General features: G+C 35.6%; 1 protein-coding gene across 6 annotated transcripts in view; it reads left to right on the top strand.

Annotated features, from left to right (window-relative positions):
- RAD51B (RAD51 paralog B) overlaps positions 1–23,900 on the top strand; it is a 641,285-nt gene that overhangs the window by 106,186 nt on the left and 511,199 nt on the right. The window contains exon 9 of one of the 6 annotated variants that reach the window (XR_006218943.1): positions 23,027–23,884. The exons of the other annotated variants lie outside the window; for them this stretch is intronic. The gene's annotated coding sequence lies outside the window, so the exon portion shown is untranslated. Of the gene's footprint in view, positions 1–23,026; positions 23,885–23,900 lie in introns of those variants that run through there. 6 annotated transcript variants of the gene reach the window in all.

A 23,900-nucleotide genomic window follows, 5' to 3' on the forward strand; every position in this document is an offset into this window, starting at 1 on the left:
AATTTCACTTTGGAAATTTTAATCGTTTGAGCAGAATAATTTTAACTGAAAGTTCAATGTGTTAAATGGTATAAGCAAATCAAATCATGCATAATAGTTTATATTCTCATTTAGATTCTAGAGCTGTAGTATGTTAGTGATAGCCACATGTGGCTTTAAAAATGAATGAAAATTAAATACAATTAAAAATTTACACTGTTTACATTTCAAGCACTCAATAGCCACACCAATGGCTATCGTATTGAACAACACAGATATTTGAATATTTTCATTATTGCAGAAAACTCTGTTGGGTGATGCTGCTCTGGAGGTATAGAACATATTTTAATTGTTTTTGGTCAGGTTATTGCCTTGGTCATTTCATTTCTTCAACAAAACTTTATTAAGTGTCTACCACGTTCCAGGTGTTGTGCTAATTCCAGGTGATAATGAGAAGTCCTAGTTCCTGCCTACGTGACTCTCTCAGTCTTGTGGAGGTAGATATAAGTTACTTGGTGAATAAAATAGGATGTTGAAAGTGCCACTCTAGGAGGAGAAATCCAGGAGGCTGTGAACATATATAAAGTACAGAAGCAAAACTGAAGGTTTATTTTTAGGAAAAGGTGAGTAGGTGTTGATTAAAGTTGGAGAGAGTGCGTGAAAGGATGATCCAAGCACTGGAAAGCGCTTTCGTATAAAAAAACATGACACACACATTTGAGGTACTGAAAGATGTTCCCTGTGACTAGAGCCCAGATAGTCTGTAAGGTCTTTTAATTTGGAGTGTTTTAATGATGTAGTTAAAATATTTAAAGAACAGTCTCCCTTCTATTTTGAATCTGAAGGGAAAAGTTTTCCTGGTCCTTCTCACTATTTGGGGAGCTTGTATTTGTAGATCCCACAGTTAGAGGAGGACAAGAAAAGGTGAAAAGAAGGGAAATTGGAGAAAAGGAAAAAGGAAATGAGAATGGTTAGAGGAAATTTCAGAGAAATAAAACAGGTAACATATGCTGGGGAATAACAATACCATTTGTGTAACACATTCCCTATCTCTAGTCAAAATTTCAGATCAGCTGTTTCAAAAGTTCATGTTCCAAATGGTTAAGTTGGTATCATCAAGTATATTATGCAAGGATATTTTTTATAAGGGATTTAAAAATTGAATTTCTATCCTGATTCAATTCATTAGAAATTATCATCTAATTTTCTGTGCTATATTTTCATGAGCCTCTGCACTTACAGCGAATGCAACCTGGAGGATTTCATTGTTCCATTTTCATAGGGCAACAGCAGATAGTCACTGTAGTTTAAAACCTAAGGTTACACAAGCAGTCAGAGAGAGAGTAGGATCAGGACACAAAAGAAACGTATCTTTACTCAGCGCTCACTAATTCCAGAGATTATTCTGTGTATTGTACAGAGTACATTACACATAATAAATCTCTCACATTTTGTAAATATTTAGCTGTTGTTGATTTATTTCTGCTCTACTGGCAGTCGTCAAGTCTCTGTTCTACATTGTGAAAGTCTGTTTACATCTCGGTGTCGCCATCATCTGCTCTAGCATGGAGGCTTCTGGAAGGCAGGGATCATATCTGTTTATTTAGCATAATGCTTAACAAAGAGCTCTGTACATTAAACTTTATTTTTATTTGATGATGATGATTTTCTTTATGCATTTCTTCCCTTCCCTTTCTTTAGATTGGCCAAACCTTCTGATAACTATTCATGCAGTAGAACACAAGAGAGGTGAAATTAACTGAATGCCTAGTCATTCTGGGCAGCAGAATGTCTCACACAACTATATGAGGTCTTATGCCACCACAAAGAGGTACCCTCTTGTAAAAAGATGAAAAATACAGAGAAGCCACCCACGTTGGTTTTCATGAAGGAAAAATTTGGTGTCTAGTTTTACCACCAAGTGCTTGTCAAATAAACTTCATGTGAAATCAAGACTGAATACAGTAAACAGGAAATTTGGATAAAAGCTATAGTGAAAAAGTATTCCTTTTTATTTTTATCCCTATTCTTACTTGGGACAGGCTTCTGGAATAGTGTTGGAGGACTGAATGCAAATTTGATGAAATAGAGCTGGAGCAAAGTGAATAAGGTCTCAATACTTTCTGAAGATGCTCCAGCTCTTATTTTAGTAAAAACAAGTTTTACTAATGTATCCTCTTTCAAAATGTTCATCTATTTTCACTTGCATTGCTAAATTGTAAAATTTTTAAATGCAATTTTTAAATTGTAAAATGACTTTGGGCATCCAAAGTTATTATGTGAACACAGTTATGACGTCTAGTTTTCTTTGTTAGAATTTTCCAGACACTAAAAAGAAATTTCCCAGACTGATAAGGGGGGTGTTTAATATTTTCTTGAAAACCTATCTTTTGCCCCTTACCTTGCCTTTTCTGGTCTTTCTTTAAATTTATCATGACTTTTTCTATTATATTTCAAGGAAGCTTCAGAGGTTACTTGCTACGTCTTTCATTGTAGTCAGTTTTCAAGTCACTTAAAAAAATTTTTTTTAATGTTTATTTATTTTTGAAAGAGACAGAGAGAGAGTGTGAGCTGGGGAGGGGCAGAGAGAGAGGGAGACACAGAATTTGAAGCAGCCTCTAGGCTCTGAGCTGTCAGCACTGAGCCTGACTTGGGATTCGCAATCAGGAGCTCTGAGATCATGACCTGAGCTGAAGTCAGCTGCTTAACCGACAGAGTCACCCAGGCACCCCTCAAGTCACTTTTTTTAAATTGACCTATTATAAATGACATTTCTTGTATACTTGATTTCTAGATTCATTTTTATGCTTTATTCTATAACCTATTAAGGTTTACATGTGTAAAATAGCAATCAGTTGCCAATGTTATCAATTCTGAAATTTAGATTATGAGTTTTCAACTTCCATGATGTTCCTGTTTTATTCTCCTGGGTTTCTTTGGTCAGTACTTTATTTATTTTTTTAAATTTGGCTTTGAAAAATAAAGATAGCCCAGGGATAAATATATCTCTAAGTGTTATTAGATAGTTAATGATTAGTTTATAAAGCAGTAAAGAATTATCATGCTGTATCTTCTTTCTAGTATGTATGTGTGTATATATATATTTTTTGACAGCTAACATTTTTTACCAATTATGTATTTGTCCATTCCTACCAAGAATGAGACCATCTTTGTAAAATTACTTTATAAATTTTATATAAAAGTGCAAATATGAAGTTAATACTTTTTAATAAGTATATAAGTATATTACTTGACAGAAATAAATACTGTTCATCCATTGAGTAGATGAATATGAAGAATCAAGTTCAGAGAAGTTAAATGATTGGTAGGAGCTGAGACTCAAATTCGGGAATAGCTTGATTCCATTTCACTAGGCCTTTTTATGATATCATTTTATTTCTTCCTAAAAAATTCAGATCTTTTGTGATTCTTTTTTATAAATTAAATTTTTTAAACTATCAATGAAGGTTCTTATTTTTTCAGCTCAATGTTTCAGAAGATTCTATAATTTTTATCTTTTGTTTAAAAAAATTGCTTTTGTTCCAGGACCCTGTCCCAAAATTTTAGGAATTTGATGGTATCAGAGTTAATGTAAGTATAGCAATATGCCCACAATATAGCAAAGAAGAAATAAATTTAAGAGAAATATATTTTCAAAAACAGTGGATAGAGCCTAGACATATTAATCAATAGCTTTCCAGACTCTGAGAGGAATTTCTTTTCTAGATAGAGTTTTGATGGAAAAGTCATCTGAGGTCTATACTTGCTTAACCTCTGAAACAGAACAAAATCAGTCAGAAAGAAAGTAGGAGTGGTTTTCACTCATATCCACTGTGCATCTCTGTCTACGATATAGATTATATGCTGGTCATCTGATAGCTCACACAGTTTACTTTCCTATTTTTCAAACACTACAACTACACATTAACTTGAGGAAGAATGTTATTCTTGGAAAGTTATACATTTTGGATCATTGAGATAAAGATGGTTAAGCTGTGGCTGGATATTTCAGTTCTACAGCTATCTTGTCAGAAGCAAACATCTTGGAAAGAGCACAGCAGAACTAAAGGATACAATCCTACCAATAACTTGCTTAGACAAATTATTTCACCTATTATTTTTCAGTATCTTTTTCTAGAAATACAGTTTTTCCCTAAAAATACATAGATGATATTTACATATATGTGTATGTGTCTATCAATATCAGTGTACAAGTAATAGATATGTTCACTGTGGAAAAAATTTAGGAAACCTAGATAGGGGAAAAGTTAAAAAAAATCACTACTACAGAGAGCTATTAAAATTTTGGTGTACCGCCTTTTGGGCTTTTATAGTACATGTATATTATACACACACAAAATAACACACAATATACAGATAGAAATAAATTTTTAAAAGTTTATATTGATAAAAAGTGAGATTATAGAGCTAAGGAAACAAATTAAGGACTAGAACAGCACTGTTGAAGAACTAATAAGTGATACAGAACCAGTAGGGAATAGAAGAGAGGTGGCTGAAAATTTAATGGCTTGGAGCAAAAGCTGGAAATACTCACCATAAACACAGAGGGGTAAAAGAAAGGTTAAAGCAAATTGGTTAACAATGATAGATGAGATACAAAGAAGAGTCAAGAAAAAGATTACTGGTGTCTGTGAGGAAGAGAACCCTACAAATGGGACTAAAAAAGTATTTAGAAAATTGATAGAGTGAAACTTCACTGAAGTGAAAAACTGAATTTGCAGATCAAAAAGTTACTTTGAATACTGAAATTAGTAAAAAAAGAATCAGTATCAACTTATATTCTGATTGTTACTGAAGAAAGACTCCTTCAGTCATTCATGCAAAAGCAAAAGTCATCTCCAAAGGAGAAAGCTAGACTGTTCTCAGATTTCTCCACAACAAAGTGCAACACTGGAAGAACAGTATCAACAAAGTGTTTTCTCTTTCTTTCTTTTTTCTCTTCTTCTTTTTTTATTTCTTGAGAGAGAGCATGCAGGAGCAGGGGAGGGACAGAGGAAGAGGGAGGGGGAGAGAGAATCTTAAGCAGGCTCCATGGTCAACGCCAGCACAGAGCCCAGTGTGGAGCTAGATCTCACAACTGTGAGATCAAGAACTGAGCTGAAATCAAGAGTTGGATGCTCAACTGACTGAGCCATCCAGATGCCCCAACAAAGTTCTGATAAAAGAAGGTATGACTCAAAGTATGACCCAAGAGCATTGTATCTAGCTAGCCATGTTGTTTCTGAGGAATAAAGGCAATAGGCATATAAATCCTCAAATATGAAAGAATCTAGAGAATATAGCATCTAGATCTTTCTGAAAAATGTACTTGTTAAAATGGAGTCAACCAAGATATGGCTCAAAATAAAAACTGGTTGTGATTATTAAATACATTTAGATATAAATGTAAGATTTAGCAACAATGGAAACTGGTCAGAGAACAGAATGTAAACGTTATACAACATGGCGAAGTAAAACAAAGGTTGGGAGGCAGGTGGGAGGGAATTGGTAATTGTTAATCTCTTTATCTTTCATAGCAACAAATCCATCAATACAGTCTAAAAGTTAAAAAGAGTAATATTAATCTACTGTTTAATAATATTGATCTACTGTTTAAGTCTTTTTTAATCATTTTTCTTAACTTTGAGGGATTTTTATTTTTCTCAGTTACTGCTTTCTGAGTGAAGAAGCATTTATCTAAGGTTTAAAATTCTTCAGTTTTAGTTTCTATTAAGTTCAAGTAAAATTAAATTAATATATATATTTTTAAAGTTAGTGTATTCTCATCCCAGAAATGATAAATTTATTCCTGTTCATCCATCATCTGTCCCTGTGACTACCTGTGTTGGGTGATATTCACTAATTGTTAATCCTGAATGTTTCTTGATGTTGAGGTTTTGGATCATTTGTTGCAGTTTTCACTGTATATTTTGTGTTATTTGAACATTGTGTTATGATACACATTTTGATGAAAGTGATATAATGAATATATTACCCTGAACAATAGATTTATACTTATACACAGTTTTTTTAAATACACAGTTTAATATCCTCACTTCTTTTTACATTTATCATGACCTTTCTTTTCTCTTGCCATCATGTTTAATAGCTGCATGGTATTTTATGGGTTTGATATATTTCTTCCTCTGATCCTGATCTTTGTTTTTTTCATCTGTAATGACAGAGTTGGATTAGATTAGTAGTTTGCAATCTTTTTCTTTAAACTGTAGAATCTTTCCAATAAACAAAACAGTATATAACTCTTAGAATATAGTTTCAAAGCTCCATGGATTAGGTAATTTCTGAGGTTATTCCATTTACCACAAAAACTAGTTTTTTTCTTAGGAGTATTTTCTTGAGTGACTGCTTTCCATGTGTTAAAAAAAAAAAAGAAATCAGGTAATAGCTATGATCTTTAAAAATCAGTATTTTAAAGTACAAGGGAAGGGCCTTTAAAAACCATCCAGCCTATTTCCCTAACTTTTTCATATAAGGAAACCAAGTTTAAGTTGCTCGACTAACATTGCCCAGCCAACTAAAATGAATGAGGCTTGAGCCCTGATCCTGACTTCCAATCTGTTCCTTCTCCCACAGTACACGTGAATATATATTTTTAAAAATGATGGGCAGGAAAGATAACAACTTTATCTTAACCTATTTCACATGTAGACTAACTTGTAAATATCAGGAAATATAATTTATAGTGTATTTATTTTCTTCCTTATAAAAAGAGATCAGCGGTGCAGGCATTATTGAACTCTTAAGTTCTAAGAGTTAGAAAGGAAAGTGAGTGGGATTCTGGCAAGGAAGAAAGCATTTACTTGTCAAAGATTTGGAATTTACTGTGGTTTCTGAGATTAAAATAAGAGTAAAACTTGACTTGGCAGAGGATTAAAAACAAAGCAGCTCCAAAGTGTGTGCACATCATGGAGAAGATGCCATTTTTCCTTCAGGCGTCCAAGGGGGAGGGGAACATTGTTTCTTTGTGTTGCCGGAGCTGATTTATTCAGTTATGATTTCAACATGTCTACAAGGCAAACCCCAGAAAACATTGCACAACAACATCAACCAGAACAAATGGTGCCCTTTTTTTTTTTTATATCCCCCCTCTTAAGAGTTTTCAAATAAAACACAGCAGTGTTTTTTGTTATTTTGTTTTCAGATTGTTTAAATGGCTCTGATTATGTTTGACTATTAGGAGTGGCAGGTTTTAGAATCTTAAGTGGTAGTACAGGTTCCTGAACAAGAAAGAGAATTAAAGGTGATGTGACTTGATTATTGGAATGTGTAGAATGCAGACTTGTGAGAGGTATTATGGTCTGCCGCAGGCTGCTCTTGGTAATAGACCTTGTTAAAAGCCCTATTATTATTGGAAATTTATTTTGGAAACTACTAAAAAAGAAATTTGACAGAAAAGTAAAACAAACCTCCTTGTCTCATATTTCCTTTCCATGTAGGGACTTTGAAGAGATACCTTAAATATTGTCAAGTCTCAATTATCCTGGAATGGGTTAGCATTATTACCATCCTCACAAACTTGACTTAAATGCACATGGCTTTACACTAGGTGCAGCACAGAGAAAATTAGCAAACAAGATCATTATCCTTTTGGAGCTTACTAAGAGTTGATATGCCAGCATGTAGCTCAACAATTTCCAAACTCAGTTTTCCACACACTCTCTAAACAAACCCCCCTTCCCCTATTCTCTCTCTTCTTTAATGGCCTCCCCATCCTCTCAGCTGGAAACCTCACATACATCTTGAGTCCTTATGTTTTCTTAGTCTCCACAACCAATCTATCAGCAAGTCCTATCTCTTCTGTCTCCAAAATTGCTTTTGAATATGTTTGTTTCCTTTTCTCCCTTCTCATAGCCATTGCCCTGAACAGGCCCTTTTCACCTTTCATTTCAGTTCTTAGGAGAGCTGCTTATCTATTTCAGGCTTTCCTTTTCCAAGCCATCCTCCATAATGCTGTCAAATTTCTTTAAAGACAGATCTAATCATATCTTTCTCTGGCTTAAAAACCCATGATGGGTCCCTATTACATTGGAGGGATAAAGTCTACCTCCTTAGCTTGTCATGCAAGTGTTTCATAATGTGGCCCCAGTCTGTTTATTCTCACTTTATTTTCTGCCCCAATCCCTGCCCCTACTCCCCATCCTGACTCTCTGCTGCCAAGCACACATGTACATTCACTCTGTCCTGTTTCCTTGTAGTTCCCTGAGCTTGCTCTCTTCTGTGCTTTTGATCATACCGTTTCTTGCTCCATACACACAGAATACTCTTCTTTGATAAACTGCTTGTATGGAACAACTGAGGAAACCAAGACTTTACAAAGAATACTCTTGACAAAATAGGGCAAAAGAAACAAGCCATGTGTACAGAACCAAGCATTAGGGACAACCATTAGAGCAAAGGTCAGATTAGGAGCTGTAGACTACTTCTACCTGAGGCCAGCCAGGAGAAAGGACTTAATTCCAGAAGGTACTGGAGCCAGAGCAGTGATGAGCTAGTTTGTAACAGTATTAGAGGAGTGCCTCCTTCTGATTACTATAGATAGCCAAGAGCCAGCTCCTATTTTTATAGGTCGAGGATAGGAGAAAAAAGCCATAGTAGATTCCTGGTATAGTTCACGAATTAAGAATTACCCCCCATCTACCTACTACTCCTGACTTATTTCACTTAACAAGGGAGTAAAGAATAGATAAGAACTCACTAAGAGCCTTCACACTGATGCATTGTTAAGAGTCAACAGGACAGAGCCAGAGATGGCACGTTTAAGGAGTAAACTGAATGAAGGAAAATAGTGGCTCTTGACCTTGAGTTCATAAGGAAGCAGAGGCTTTCTCATGCTCGTGTGCCTAGGCCTGCTTCTGCCTGACCTTTGCATATTCCTGATTAACGTTTGTCCTTTTGTACTTGTCTGATTCTTTTTTACAAGTTCTTTTTTATTATGTAAGTAATATATTCACATCTTCAGAGCATTGAGATTGTGGAGGCTACTTTGACATTCCTATCCCAGTCCCATCATCCCAATCCTAATCATCTCCCCACAGACATCAGAAAATGACTATTTTCAGTCTGGGGTCTCTCCTTCAGACCTTTCTCTATGCACTGACTTAGAGGCAGACATGCAGGTAGGTAGATAGGTTATGAAAAACATATAGTATTGCTCTGGATGTGTGTTTGGGTGTCTTTTCGCCCCACAGAAGTGGTATCCTATACTGCCTCTAATTCGGTATACTTCCTTTTTAGAATCTATAATATATCTTGGAGATCTTTTCATATTAGTACATACAGATGATTTATCACATTTTTTCACCTTCTACCACATAGTGTCATCTCTGGGCTAGCTTGTCCTTTTCCTCTTCTCATGATAATCTCATATAGATGATTAGTAGGTAATAGAGGAAAAAATTACAACAAGCAAGTATTGATCCTGCTGCCAATTAAATAAGGAAGGAGCTTGCAGTTGCTGGCTGGGGGAAGAATGTTTTCCTTAAAAATTAGACTGTCTTAGAAACATTGTTGGACCCAGTTCAAAGGACATCACTGACGTTAACACTTTACCCCCTCCCTTTTTCCTCTCCTACTCCCCAATTACTGGCATTGCTGGAAATTATATATAACCAGGGCTGTTTGTGGTATGTATACATCTGGTTTTCCCTTTTCTATATGCCTAAGTCCTCTCTCCTCAATTGCTTCTGTTTAGCACTTAATTTAAATTCCCAAATTAATTCAGGAAGCAAATTTGGAATCTGTAAAATGAAGGTGTTAGGTGATCTTTTAGGGATTTTTTAAAGTTTTAGACAATTTTAAAGAATACATTTTGATAAACTAAAACTTTTCTGTGCTTGATGTAGATTGTGGTTCATTATGAGTATAGATAATTTAATAACATTGAAATAGATGAAACTTGTGCTACTTATTTGTCACTCTTCCCTTGAATGTTTCCTTTAATGTTCAAAGTAAGCCATTCAAAGGACTTCATAACTGTCAAGTATTAATGTTACCACCAAAAATGTAGGACTGAGTCAAAGTGAAGGGGAAGTTCTGAGAAAGTACTTGTGAGATGTTTGCACTTACTATACATTTTTGAGCGTTTAAATATTTAAGACGTACCATCATCTACCAGGAGCAAAGGTTAGGAGTCAGGAATTGGGGCATCAGTCCCAGCCCATCACTGACTCACTTTGTGATGGCAGGTCACTCCTTGCTCTTAAATTTCCCCATCTGTAACATGTAATAGATTATTTCTGACTCTTAACTTACCCAGGGATGTTTTCTGAAATAATAAAGATAACCACTGCCAGTTATTTTGTGCTGCTTGGTAAAAGATTCTACATAAATTAATAGCAGTAGGGTGGTGTTTGCATTATTTAAGAAAGTTCTTGAAAGTGAGAAAAGTACTCAGAATAGAAAAGTACTCAGTACTCAGAACTGTTTATCATTTCTTTTAGGCCAATGCATGCTGTAGGTTAGGTAGAATAGTCGTGAAAACTAACATAAAAGTAAAAGTGTATAACATTGTAGGAGTAAATCCAAGATGTTTTTACATACATAGCTCTTTCCAACTCTAGTATTCTGAGTCATTTGCTGCGTTTTACAAAGTTAGTAACCCATATTTGTTTGTTTTTTTGTGGGGGGGGGCAGGGGTATATTTGTATTTTTATGTTCAAATATACTCCATGAGTTCTGTCACTTAGACAATCTTGGAAAAGAAAATCATATGTAAAATTTGCCACTTTATTTGAATTCTAACCCTTTCTGTGGAGTTACTGTGTCAGGTTCTCTTTCTGAATTCTACTTTTCACCTTGTGATTGATTGCTTCTTGTTACAAAAACATGAAGGGACTCTTAACCTCCTTGCAAAAGACCTGTTCTTTTGGTTGATGCAAAACACCAGTAAACTCTCTTAAGGAAAAAACAATTGTAGATGAAAGGAGATATTTATTTGAGGAAGAGTTTAAAGAAATACATTCTTTCTCATTGTACTTCTTTCCAAATTGATGTCACCCCGAGGGGATGTGAGAATTTTTTCAAAGTTTAATGTCCAACTGGTGAACAAAACTGACCCTTGATCGCATAAAGCCCAGCAGTGTTTGCTGTGTGTTTTCTGCATCTGGAGACTATTCTGTTATGATTTGAAAAATTAAGATTACAATTTTTAAAGTATATATTTCACAATCAAAGTATTTATAAACACATATGAATCTTGTATAACCTATGCTGAAACAGAATGGTTATGTTTATATCTCAGTAGGTAAACTACTCTGGAATGCTTCAAACCAGTCTCAGCTGAAACAAGACATTTTGAACTATGTCGTAAAGATGGATCTGTTTTCTTATTCAGCAGTTTCATATGAATTTTGAAAGATGGCTGGTGTTGAGTTAGTCCCACATTTAAGTTTGTTTACTTCTTATGCGAGTAGAACATGTTTTCTTTCTATCTGTAGACTTAGTAGTTGGTCTTGGAGTATAGCTTTGCAGGTAAAACAAGGCTGCTTTTTGATTCCTCTTGAAGTTTAGAATTCAAATCAGTCAAGTGACCAAGCAGGGCAATTGGAGAGGGTACCACTGACATACTTTAATCTGTTGTTTTTCCTCTCTTTGCTTGCAAACTTCAACTGAATTGCAGCTTTGTATTCTAAAAAATTGTTATTAAAATAAAGGCAGTTTGATAGTGTTATAGAAAATTTGGAAAATGGAGAGAGGGGAATGAACTGTAATATATAGGATTTGAACTGGGTCTTGAAGAATACATGGTTCTTAATATATTCCAGACCGCCTCTTGGGCATATTTTTGTTCTGTGTGACTAGTATGTTATATGTGCATATGGCTAGATAATTTGAGATTTATTTAATTCAGTGGAGGCAGACATTTTAAAGTTGTAGAGATGACTTTCACTGTGAATGAATTTAAGATAGAAGATAGCATTGCAACATTAGTGCATTCTTCTGCCTTTAAGAATGGAACCACATTTTTTTTTTTTTGCATAAAAATAATGATTGGGCTCCCAAGATTGTTTGAGTGCCTTATGCATGTTTTAGCTGGCAATAATCTTAGCCATCTTGTATTCAGCATCTGGTTTATACATGAGACCCCTATAATTAGCCAGTAGTACTTCTCGGCCTTGTCTTTCACAAAGATTTATAGTATACTTCAGGTGGTGTCAGACAGCAGGCAGAATACTGAATAGCTAACTCTCGTAATTAAAAAAAATTGCCTCCCTGATACCAGTATTATTAAAATATGATTTAAAAAATCATCTTCTCTCATCATTTGACATGATTAATAACCTTACTTTCTGAAAAACCTAAGAAGTTTAAGCTTCTTGTATGTGGTTTTGGAGCCTTAGGAAAGCTGGAAGAACCTAGGCTTTAGAGAGGATAGGCTCGTGATGTGTTCTGGAGTGTTATGCAAGGAGGAATTATTAGGCCAGGTGCCTTTCACGTCTGTTGTATTTGCCGGAGCCAAAAATCAAAGGAACAAGAGTGTCTCAGGAAAAATATATTTTCTTCCCAGAGCAAGATGACTTTTTAATACCTGTAAGAGTCCAGATTATATGTAATCAATATCAAAAAAAGGCAGGTTTGTTTTCTGAGTGGTTATCAAGTTGATACACACTCCTGTTGCTGTGTTCTGCTTAAACTGTAATTATCAGAGAAATCTTGTTAAGGAGAATTTTCTGAAGTGAAGCCGGCTAATTACATCAGACCCTTTGGCTTTATGTAGAGTTATTAGCATGGCATGAACTGAGAGCTGATTGTGTAACCTATTCATTTGGAAAAATCCTTCACCTCAAACTTTGCTTCAAATCCATGACTTCTAATGGAAAAGGCACGGTGAGAGGCAACACTAGATTTCCAAACCCGCTTTCCTTAAAAATCTCTGACCAAATTGCCCTGTATGAATAGATCCCAACAAGGGTTTGAGATTGGTTAGTTTCAGGACATCTTATTTAAACCTTCTTCTAGGGAAAGGTCTATACTGGCTAGTCCTATAAATATCAAAATTATCAACACGGTGATGACAATGTAATTAGCCACATCTATCAGCAGTGTGTAATCAACCATATCTAAGGCTGCTGAAAGCTCCACTGTGGTAAAAATTCTGGCTCTACTTTTGACTCTCATTAATGACCCTAAGGATTTTGGAGTGAACTCCGTAAGTGGCCTTGAATCTAACCTGGAGTCTATTGTGTACTTCTAGGTTGGAAAGCTACATCAAAACAAAACTCACTTTATAGGTAGGATATTACAATAGAGTGAGAAATTGGCAGTAAGAAGTTTTAGTGAATAGGACCCTCAAAGAAAGCTTAAATAAGTGATTGTTGCACTCAGACCTTAAAAACGATTGTTTAAACTGTTAAAGTAAATTTTATGTAAATTGTTCATGCTAAATATTTTCATTATATATTCCTATTCCTTTGTACTTCTCATTTGATGAAGTTTTCAAACTGTGGTTTGCTGGAGGGGGAAAAAAAAAAACAAAACCCAAACCACATAGGACAAATTGAATTACAAACCTGGTGTGGTCTTTTAACTCAATTACATCTAATTTGTGTTATTTTAGTCATCCTGGGTGGCAGCTGTTCTGTGTGAATGCCCATAAACATTTTCAGTGTAAGATTTGTCTAGATTATAACTTCATAAGATTGATAGTAGCCTATTTCTATTTTAAGGAACAAAGTTAATCTATTAATTTGGTGTATCAGGACCACTTTAAAAGTTAAAAATTTAATTGGTCTATTTTTTACATAGACCTTTGAACATCTAATGTTTTTTAAATGTTAATTTTTATATAAATTTACCCCGTTTTCTTATTTCTTAAGTTTCTACTTAAATTTCTCCTAAAAATAGCATCTTAATTACTTCATTACTTAAGTCATTCAGACAGTTATCAATTTGAAGGGAAGGGCATACAGAATTTTAGATTCTGATATACCCAAATAAATATTTTGTCATTCTAAGGCAACATTTGGAATGATCTGGAAAGAAAGACACAAGAGAATATGGATTCAGGGTTCATTGGTTCAGTATAATTGAGATGGAACTTTTAGTTAGAAATGAGTTAAGACTGAGTCTCAAATGCAGTTGCATTTACAGAAATGAAGACATTGAAACTCAAGATACTCATGCAAAATTTGACACAGGAAGCACTTAAATGGATGGTGTCTAACAATTGATGCTAACTTGCCCACTTTTATTGTCTGGGGATTTATCTTTTGAGCAACATACTCAGTTTAATTCACTGAGTATCACTAAGTTGGATAGGAAAAGGACACTCAAATGTCTTTTTAATATCAGAGGTGAAATCTGTACAATCAGTAGAAAAATGCAGAAGCAGGGCGACTGGGTGGCTCAGTGGGTTGAGCGTCCAACTTTGGCTCAGGTCATGATCTCATGGTTCGTGAGTTCAAGCCCCACATCAGGCTCGCTGCTGTCAGCACAGAGCACGCTTCAGATCCTCTGTAAGGAGGATCTTTGTCTCTCCCCTGCTGTGTTCTCTCTCTCTCTCTCTCTCTCTCTCTCTCTCTCTCTCTCTCTCTCAAAAATAAACATTAAAAAAGAAAAAGAAAAATACAGAAGTGAACATACATGATAGAAGAGCCTCAGCTAGTTTTCTAAGGTGGGCAAGTGGGACAATACTAAGTAGGCAATTACAGTGAAGAGATATTATCCAACAGAGACAGAAATGGAAGAAAAATCTTAACTCCTCAAAAATGATCTGTGATCTATGAATATGTTTGGAAAGACATTTCTTAAACTATATTCAGTAATTTTCTTTCTTTTTTTAAAAAATCAGATCATGTTTTATTAAAATTTTTGAAAAGTCTTTACATTTAAATAATTTGGAGATGGCAAACTATTAATATACTCTTCTCAAACTTCTCACTTATGACTATGAGGCATCATGATGAGCATCTCACTGTTTTCACAGGGCCTATACTGAGCCTCATGTTTCTTCCCCAGGACTTAAGACATCATTACCAATCAATTGGATTTGGTACTTGAGATGAAACTTCTTTGCCATCTTGAGATAGGCAGTCTTTTTTGGTAAAGGAAATTGAAGATGAGTTGGAGTAATTTTCAATTGGCAACTGAAAACCTGCAGTGGATTAGGTATTGTTCTAGGTACTGACACTTCAAAGATGAATAAGCTATAGGTTCCTGCTTTGGAGGAACTTATGTGTAGTAGGGATGGCAAACATGTAACTAATTTATAGCACGGTGTGGTAGGTGATGAGACAGAGGTTTGAATAAATTAAAAGCTTATTTTGTTATGGGGAGAGTACAGGACTTAAGTTAGGACATTAGATCAAAGCAAGTGTTTTTTTTACAAAATACTACTATACATGAGACTTACAGCCAATTAATCAGTTACTGGTTGACCTATATAGACTTAGGAATATAAATTGATTAAATTTATAGTGTCTATCAGTTGCCTATACTACTTCCCTACCATTCTATTCTTAAAGAAGAAAGTAACAATTCGATCACCATTTATTCTAAGCACTTGCTTGTATATTATCTCATTTTAATTAGTTGTGAACTACACCAAATTCAGTAACTTTTTTTAAAGCTATATTCCTCTTTTATGTCTGACCCTATCTACTTATCTTCTACTTGAAACATTCCCCCCGCCGCCCCCCCCCCACCCTTCCCCACTCTCCCCCGCCCTGGTCTTTTAGTGGCAGTATATTTTCTGGTTCCCCTCCTGCCTTTCTAACCTTACTTGGTGTCATCTTTGCTGGCTTCACTTCTGCATTAGTTATCTATTGCTATAACAAATTATCCTGGGGAGCCTGGCTGGCTCAGCAGGTGGAACATGTGACTCATGATCTTGAGGTTGTGAGTTTGAGCCCCACATTGGGTGTGGAGATTACTTTAAAAAATCACTCTAAAATTTAATAGCTTAAAACAATGAACATTTATCATCTCACAGTTTCTGTGGGCTAGTAATACCACATGCACATGATAAACATCCAGGCATTCAATAAATATTGTTGAATCTTCACAAATGGATGCCATTATGCTAGTTGAGGTTCTCATCACTTCACACCTAAATGACTCCACCAACTTCTGTTCTGGCTTCCAGTCTTTACCTTCATGCTGCTGTTAAACCAGCCTTTCTAAAGAAATCCATGCTTCTGCTTCTCTGATTAATAATCACTTCTGATCTTTAAGATCTTTAAAGCCTAATCTTTAAGTGTATATTAGTCTTTTTGGCATGCAAAAAATTCCCTAAACCAGCCTCATCCTATTTATTCAACCATGTTTCTTAACAAATACCTGCTTTACTTAACTGCTTATTTATACCTCATACCAGGCACCACCCTCATTCCTTATACTATGTTCAGTTTTACTTTTTGTTTTTGGTCTTCATCATTGATTAACTCCCTCATCTGTCACGCTTATATATATATATATATTTTTTTTTAAATTTTTTAATGTTTATTATTGACAGGGAGAGAGACAGAGACAGAAACAGAGATGGAGCATGAGTGGGGAAAGGGCAGAGAGAGAGGGAGACACAGAATCTGAAACAGGCTCCAGGCTCTGAGCTGTCAGCACAGAGCCTGACGCGGGGCTCGAACTCACGGACAGCGAGATCATGACCTGAGCCGAAGTCGGATGCTCAACCTACTGAGCCACCCAGGTGCCCCATTTTTATATTTTACTGATTCTTTCTTTTTTCTTTAGGTTTGTTTATTTATTTATTTATTTATTTGCCCCCTTACTGATTATTTCTTAGCTCAGAACTCATTATGTCCCTTCTACCTTTTTCATGAAGCCACTTTAGACTTCTCTGGTACACTGTAGGTTTTAATCTTTGAATTCCTGTTATATTAGTGCCAATATGAAACAGTGTATTTATTTATCTTTAGTTTATTCAGTTAACTTCCCTGCCCACCTAGATTTCCAGTTCTGTAAAAGCCAAATCCTTTTACTTCTTGCATCTCTGTTGCACTGTGCTCTCTGATACGCGTTGGTTGATTGACTAACAACTAGAAAACTTGACTTAGCTGTAAAAAAAACCTCTGTGAGGGTTGTCCAGGTAGATCAGTCAGTTGACCATCTGACTCTTGGTTTTGGCTCAGGTGATGATCTCACGGTTCATGCATTTGAGCCCTGCATTGGGCTCCACGCTCATGGTATGGAATTGGAATTCTCTCTCTCCCTCTCTCTCTGCACCTCCCCTGCTCGTGCTTTCTTTGTCTCTCTTAAAATAAATAAACTTAAAAAAAAAAAAAAACTTCTTTGTGGTGCTGCTGAATGATTTGAACTCCCAGAGCCAGAAATGAGGATGAGCTGGGACTTAAGGACAGTTTGGAACTATTTCATCATTTTCCTGAAGAAGTGTTGCTGTATGAAGTGATTAATTTAAAAAAATGTTCCCTGAGGCCAACTCTCAAAACTGGTGGTTAGCCTTGCACTATCAAAGCAAACACTTCAGAGTCCCCTGGAGCAGAACAGGTATTAAGTAGCAAGCAATTCAAGGTCTCTGATCCCTGGCCTGCTTCTTCTATGGGCCTGGCCAAGCCCTTTGGCATAGATAAGTAGAACAAGGAATTTACTTTTATCTTCTCTCTCTCTCCCCTCTCTGTCTCTCTCTCTCCCTCCCTCCCTTCCTCCCCCTACCCCCAGGTTTCTTGGGTTTGATTCACAAAGAAAGGGCAATCATTGAAACTTCCTGTCAGCATCTTTTCATTCACCTAGAAAAGTTAAAGTCAGGTAATAATATTAATCAAAATATAAGTACACATACAGGATAAAAATAATGTTGGTGCTAATTGTATTCCATAATATTCTTTGTATACTTTTGTATCAGCCTTGGAGAATGAGGTCTGAGAGTCAGCCTCAGTTCTTTTGGTAACTTTAAGTTTACTTCTGGGCTTTTGCTAAGATAGAAATCCATTCACATTTTTCATTTCTACCACTATTCCTTTGTATCCTGTTGTTATTATTATTATTATTATTATTATTATTATTATTTTGTTCTCCCTCTTTCTCTACCTTTCTGTTCCTCTTCGTTATTTTCCCTCTAAAGCTATAAGTAGGGTTTGGTGATGGTGAGAAAAGAAGAGGAGCAAATTTTTGTTACAGCTGGCTCAAATTCTTTCTAGGTTTGTATTTCAGGATTATTTATAATGTCAAGTCTGTGATTTAGGTTATTATTTGCACATTTTAGGTTTCCCTGTAGCTAAATTACTGGTATTTATACAAAAAAGTTTTTTTTTTTTTCCATTGTTATTTGTTCATGTAGGTGTTTCAGCCAAGATTCCTCTCTTTAGCACTGGAATATTTGAATTAGAGAAATTAAGGAAGTTGAAAAGGTTAAAGCTCTTGATTCTTGCCTTTTATCCTCATAGCTAATGACTTTTGGATATGTTTCCTGGAGAAGATAAAGGATACCTCAGTTCATACATCCTGCCTCTGCATTCCTTCCTCCAGACCTCCTGCACTCATCAGGGCCTTCTCATGAAAGCCAGTCCATTGATATTAGCTCTATCATATCTTTTAGTTTTCTTCTTTACGCATCCCATACGTCTCCACATTTACTCCACTTCCTTTTCCAGGGGGAAACCTCAGCTGTGTTTAAAGGTAAACGAGGCAGAGAATTAGGAGGGGAGAGAGAGTGAGGATGGGGCAGAGGTAGACATGAAACCAGATCAGAAGAGTTTGAGCATGGTCCTCAAAGGACGCGACTGCCTTTTCTAACCAACTGCTACCCTATTCTGCCGTATTCCTGCTGCCATCACTTCTATACTTCTAAAGAAGTTGAAAATAAGAATTAAACAAATTCATTTGAATTTCAGTCCTCAGTACTCAAATAAAAGTGCTTTTCTGAATATCTCCGAAGATGTTCTGAAGACCAAATGTCATAGTTTTTGCTTAGTTTCCATCTTTTTTGATCACCACTGCATTTTATACAAAATTGAACATTCTCTTCCTGGAGAAAGAAGACTTATTGGATACAACTTTTGCCACATGAAACCTTGTCTAATCAGCCTCATTTGAAAGTGCACATTTCACTTGATGGCATTTGCAAATTCTCCTCCTCCCCCTCCCACCAGAACTTGCAATATGAAAGTGCTTCCATATGCTAAAAGCTAGTGTACTCATTTTGCTGGAGAAAAAAAGAAGAATGTACTCTATTGACTTGCTGTCATATAAACATGAAGCTACAATGTGGGCAGGCTTGGCAATGGCAACCTCTCAGAATTCACTGTAAACAGCTCTGTAGGCCTGAGCCTCACTACTCTTCAAGACAAGAGTGGAGAGATGTTTTTTTTTTCCCTACAAAAAAATAGTTAAAAATGCAATTGTGAGTTTTGTATGGTTCCAGATATTTAAATGCAGTTAAAATATACTATTAAACTCTGATATCTAACAGATTTGAACATTTTAAATAGCTAAATACTTTTGGGGCGCCTGGGTGGCTCAGTCGGTTAGGCGTCCGACTTCGGCTCAGGTCATGATCTCACGGTCCGTGGGTTCAAGCCCCACGTCGGGCTCTGTGCTGACAGCTCAGAGCCTGGAGCCTGTTTCAGATTCTGTGTCTCCCTCTCTCTGACCCTCCCCTGTTCATGCTCTGTCTCTCCCTGTCTCAAAAATAAATAAAAAACGTTAAAAAAAAAAAAAAAAAACCCCAAAACTAAATACTTTTGCTTTCAGATTGTTTATGTATCGCAAGGCATTTATTCCAATAGCCACTGTCTGGTCTGCGCCCCCAATACTTATGCCTGGAGTATAGCAAAAGTCTTCTGCTTGATCTCCCTAGCATTAGTCATTTTCCTTTTTAACCTGTCCTACCTGGTGCCATGGGATAATCTTTCTTAAATAACATTATGCCCTTTCCTATCAATTGATCTCATTTATCCTAATCTCACCAATATTTCTCTCAAAACCTGATATATAATTTTCTTGAAGGAATCTTCATGATAATCCCATCTGGCCCTGTTTTTACTTTTCAACCAAGCTTCTGCTATATTATATTTATGCTGACTTATTGATGACTTTTTTTTATTGCTGAATAATTTCCTTTCCAAGTGGATATCAGTGTGATAGAAATACTATCTTCTATTTCTTTTGATTGGAGTCTTATACACTTCTGAGCAAATAATGGACATTAAATATATGTTCTGTTATTACAGGTTATTAAATTAAAAATTATGGCTATTTGTTTAAATTATATAAATTATTAAATGAAAGAACTGAGTGATGGTGCCTGCACAATGCTTACTATGTACTAGAGACTATAAAATAAATCCTACTGAAGTCTATACTTTGTCTTCTTTAAAGATATATATATCTTTATATATATAATATATATAATATAATATAATATAATATATAATAATATATAATAATACATAATAATATATAATATATATATGTAAAGATATATTTATATAAAGATATATATAAGATATATATAAAGATATATATATATATATATATATATATTGCTTGGCTTTTAGAATTGATGGTTTTATCTTTAAAAAAATTTTTTTTTAAATGTTTATTTTTGAGATGCACTCACACACACACACACACACGAGTGTGAGCAGGAGGGGTGCAGAGAGAGAGGGGGAGACACAGAATCTGAAGCAGGCTCCAGGCTCTGAGCTGTCAGCACAGAGCCTGACACAGGGCTCAAACTCATGAGCTGTGAGACCATGACCTGAGCCGAAGTCAGTCGCTTCACTGACTGAGCCACAGGGGCACCTGGGTGGCTCAGTTGGTTAAGCATCTGACTCTTGATCTTGGCTCAGGTCTGATCTCAAAGTTCATGAGATCGAACCCCGCATCAGGGTCTGCGCTGTTAGTGCAGAGCCAGCTTGGGATTCTCTCTCTCCCTCCCTCTCTCTCTGCCCATCCCCTGTGTGTACTCTTTCTCTCTCAAAAATGAATAAACTTGAAAAAATAAACTCCTAAAGGAAAGCTTAAAGAGAAAAATATTTGTTCCCTTGGGTTAGATGGATATTTCTTGTCTATAACTCCAAAAGCATGATTTGTAGAAGATCGAATTGATAAATTGAACTTCTTCAAAGTTAGAGATTTCTACTCTTTAAAAGGTAATAAAAAGACAAGCCACAGAGTGTGAGTTAATATTTACAAGACCTACATATGATAAAGGACTTATACTCAGAATATATAAAGAACTCTGAAAACTAAATAATAAGAAACTAGACAACCCAACAAAAGATAGACAGAGAAAGGATTTGAACAGCTCTTTTACCAAAGAAGATATATGGATGACAAATGAGCACATGAAAAGAAGCTCAACATCATTAATTAGGGAAATGCAAATTAAAATGAGTGCAAATTAAAATGAGACACCACACTTATTGGTATGACTGTAGTTAAAAAGACTGACTATATAGGGGTTCCTGGCTGGTACAGTTGGTTGGGCATCTGACTCTCGATTTTGGCTCAGGTTATGATTTCACAGTTCATGAGTTCGAGCCCTGCATTGGGTTCTGCACTGATGGTGTGGACCTGCTTGGGCTTCTGTCTCTCCTTCTCTCTGCCCCTCCCCTGCTTGTGGTCTCTCTTTCTCTCTAAATAAACTTAAAAAAAAAAAAAAAAGATGGACTGTACCAAGTGTTGGCAAGGATGTGGAGGATCTAGAACTCTCATGCCCGGCTGGTGGGAACATAAAATAGTACAACCACTTTCAAAAGAAGTTTTGCAGTTATTTTTCTTTTTTCTAAATTCATTGAGATATAATTGACATACAACATGTGAAAGCAAGGCATAAAAAGTATTGAGTTGATACTTTTATATATTGCAAAAGGATTGCCACCATAGCATTAACTAATGTACATCACATTGCATAATTAGCATTTCTTTTTTGGAGTGAGAACATTAAGATCTACTCTCTTAGCAAGTGTTAAGTATATAATACAGTATTATTAGCTGTTATCATTATGGTGTGTATTAAATCCCCAGAACTTGCTAACCTTTTAAGCAGAAGTTTGAACCTTTTGACTAATATCTCCCCATTTCCCCTACCCTCTGTTCCTGATAACTACCACTCTACTCTCTGGCAGTTTCTTAAATGTTAAAAATATACCTACCATATGGTCCAGCCATTCTACTTAGCTTTTTACCCAAGAGAATTAAAAGCATATTTTCATATAAGACTTACACGTGAATATAATAGCAGTCTTATTTTGTAATAGTTTCAAACTGGAAATCATCCAAGTGCCCATCAACAAGTGAGTGGATAAACAAACTGTAGTGTATCAATACAAGGGAATACTACTCGACAATGAAAAAATACTAAGTATTGGCACATGCAACAACATGGACAGCTTTTAAAATAATTAGGCTGAATGAAAGAAGACAGACAAAAAACAAGAGTACATACTGTATAATTTCATTTGTTTAAAATTCTAGAAACTGAAAACTACCGTATAGTGATAGCAGATCACTGGTGTCTAGGGATGAGAGTCGGGGAAGAGGAAGGGATTAAACAGAGACAGAAAGAGGGGCGCCTGCGTGGCTCAGTTGGTTGGGCGTCCAACTTCGGCTCAGGTCACGGTCTCATGGTTTGTGAGTTTGAGCCCCGTGTCAGGCTCTGTGCTGACAGCTCAGAGCCTGGAGCCTGCTTTGGATTCTGTGTCTCCACCTCTCTCCGCCCATCCCATACTCATGCTCTGTCTCTCTCTGTCTCTCAATAATAGATAAACATTAAAAAAAAATTTTTTTTAAACAGAGACAGAAAGAAACCATGGGGGTAATTGATATTTTCATTATCTTAATTGTGGTGATCATTTTGCAGGTGTATATGTAATTCAAAGGTAATCAAATTATACTTTAAAAATACTTGCAGTTTTTCATAGCTCAATAAAATTGTATCTCAACTAAAAAAGGAAACAAATATTGTAAAGAGGTGTTAGGGGTACAGTTCAGCAGCAAAAGCAGTATCATTTAATATATATACACTGCTATAGTATAAATACAAACATAAATATAACAACATATATTATTGAAGAGACCGACATGTCACCTGTTATCTTTGGTTTTATAGAGTTGCTGGAATGGTATCAAAGGAGATCATTTTATAAAGGAAATTATTACACCCTGAGCATCTAGCAGCCATCTTTCACTCTGCATAGAGGATCTGTACAGCTACAATGATAACGATAAAAAAAGGAACAGCAAGTTCTAGTAGACCATCTCAATCTTTATCTAAATATTGTTTTCCTTTTTTTCACTTCCTTGATAAAGCCTCTATATTATTGATTCTTCTCAGTGTGTTCTCTTAAACCAAATTATTACTAAAATACGAATGAATCCATTGAAACTATGTATTACTATTACATGGTATTGGTTAAGCAACTAATTTCCAGAATAACTTGGGGAAGTTAAATATTGTGTTTTATTATCAGTGAGGAACGAGAACCAAGCAATATAGTGGTTAAAGTAAGAATCTAAGCCAAGTAGAATGATAGGATTATCTTTGTAGTTCATATATTGTACTTAATTTATCCATTATGAAAATAGGTTCAGATCTCACTGGTCTGTTTATTAAAAAAAAAAAAAAAAGAATTCTGCATAGGCCACCTTATGTTGACATCATTGTGAATAAAAGAAAATAATGAGTTTATACTAAGGTTCAATGATACCACTTGGACAGCTCTGCACTAACATGTATCAATGCACAAAATAAATACAAATTTGTCAGTATTTTCCTACTGCAAACTACCACCTAAATTATGAGGTAGCTGACAATAGGGATGAATTTTACTTTCTATATATAATGATGTTTAAGAGATACTTAAACTTGATTTTAAGGCTCTGCAATGATTTAAGATGAGGCCACAGAGCTATAGTCCTTAGTTTTTAAAAATGGTCTCAATTATAGAGGACCTGGGTGGCTCAGTTGGTTGAGTGTGCAACTT

The sequence above is a fragment of the Panthera tigris genome, chromosome B3 (assembly GCF_018350195.1).
Source record: "Panthera tigris isolate Pti1 chromosome B3, P.tigris_Pti1_mat1.1, whole genome shotgun sequence".
NCBI classification, from domain to species: Eukaryota; Metazoa; Chordata; class Mammalia; order Carnivora; family Felidae; genus Panthera; species Panthera tigris.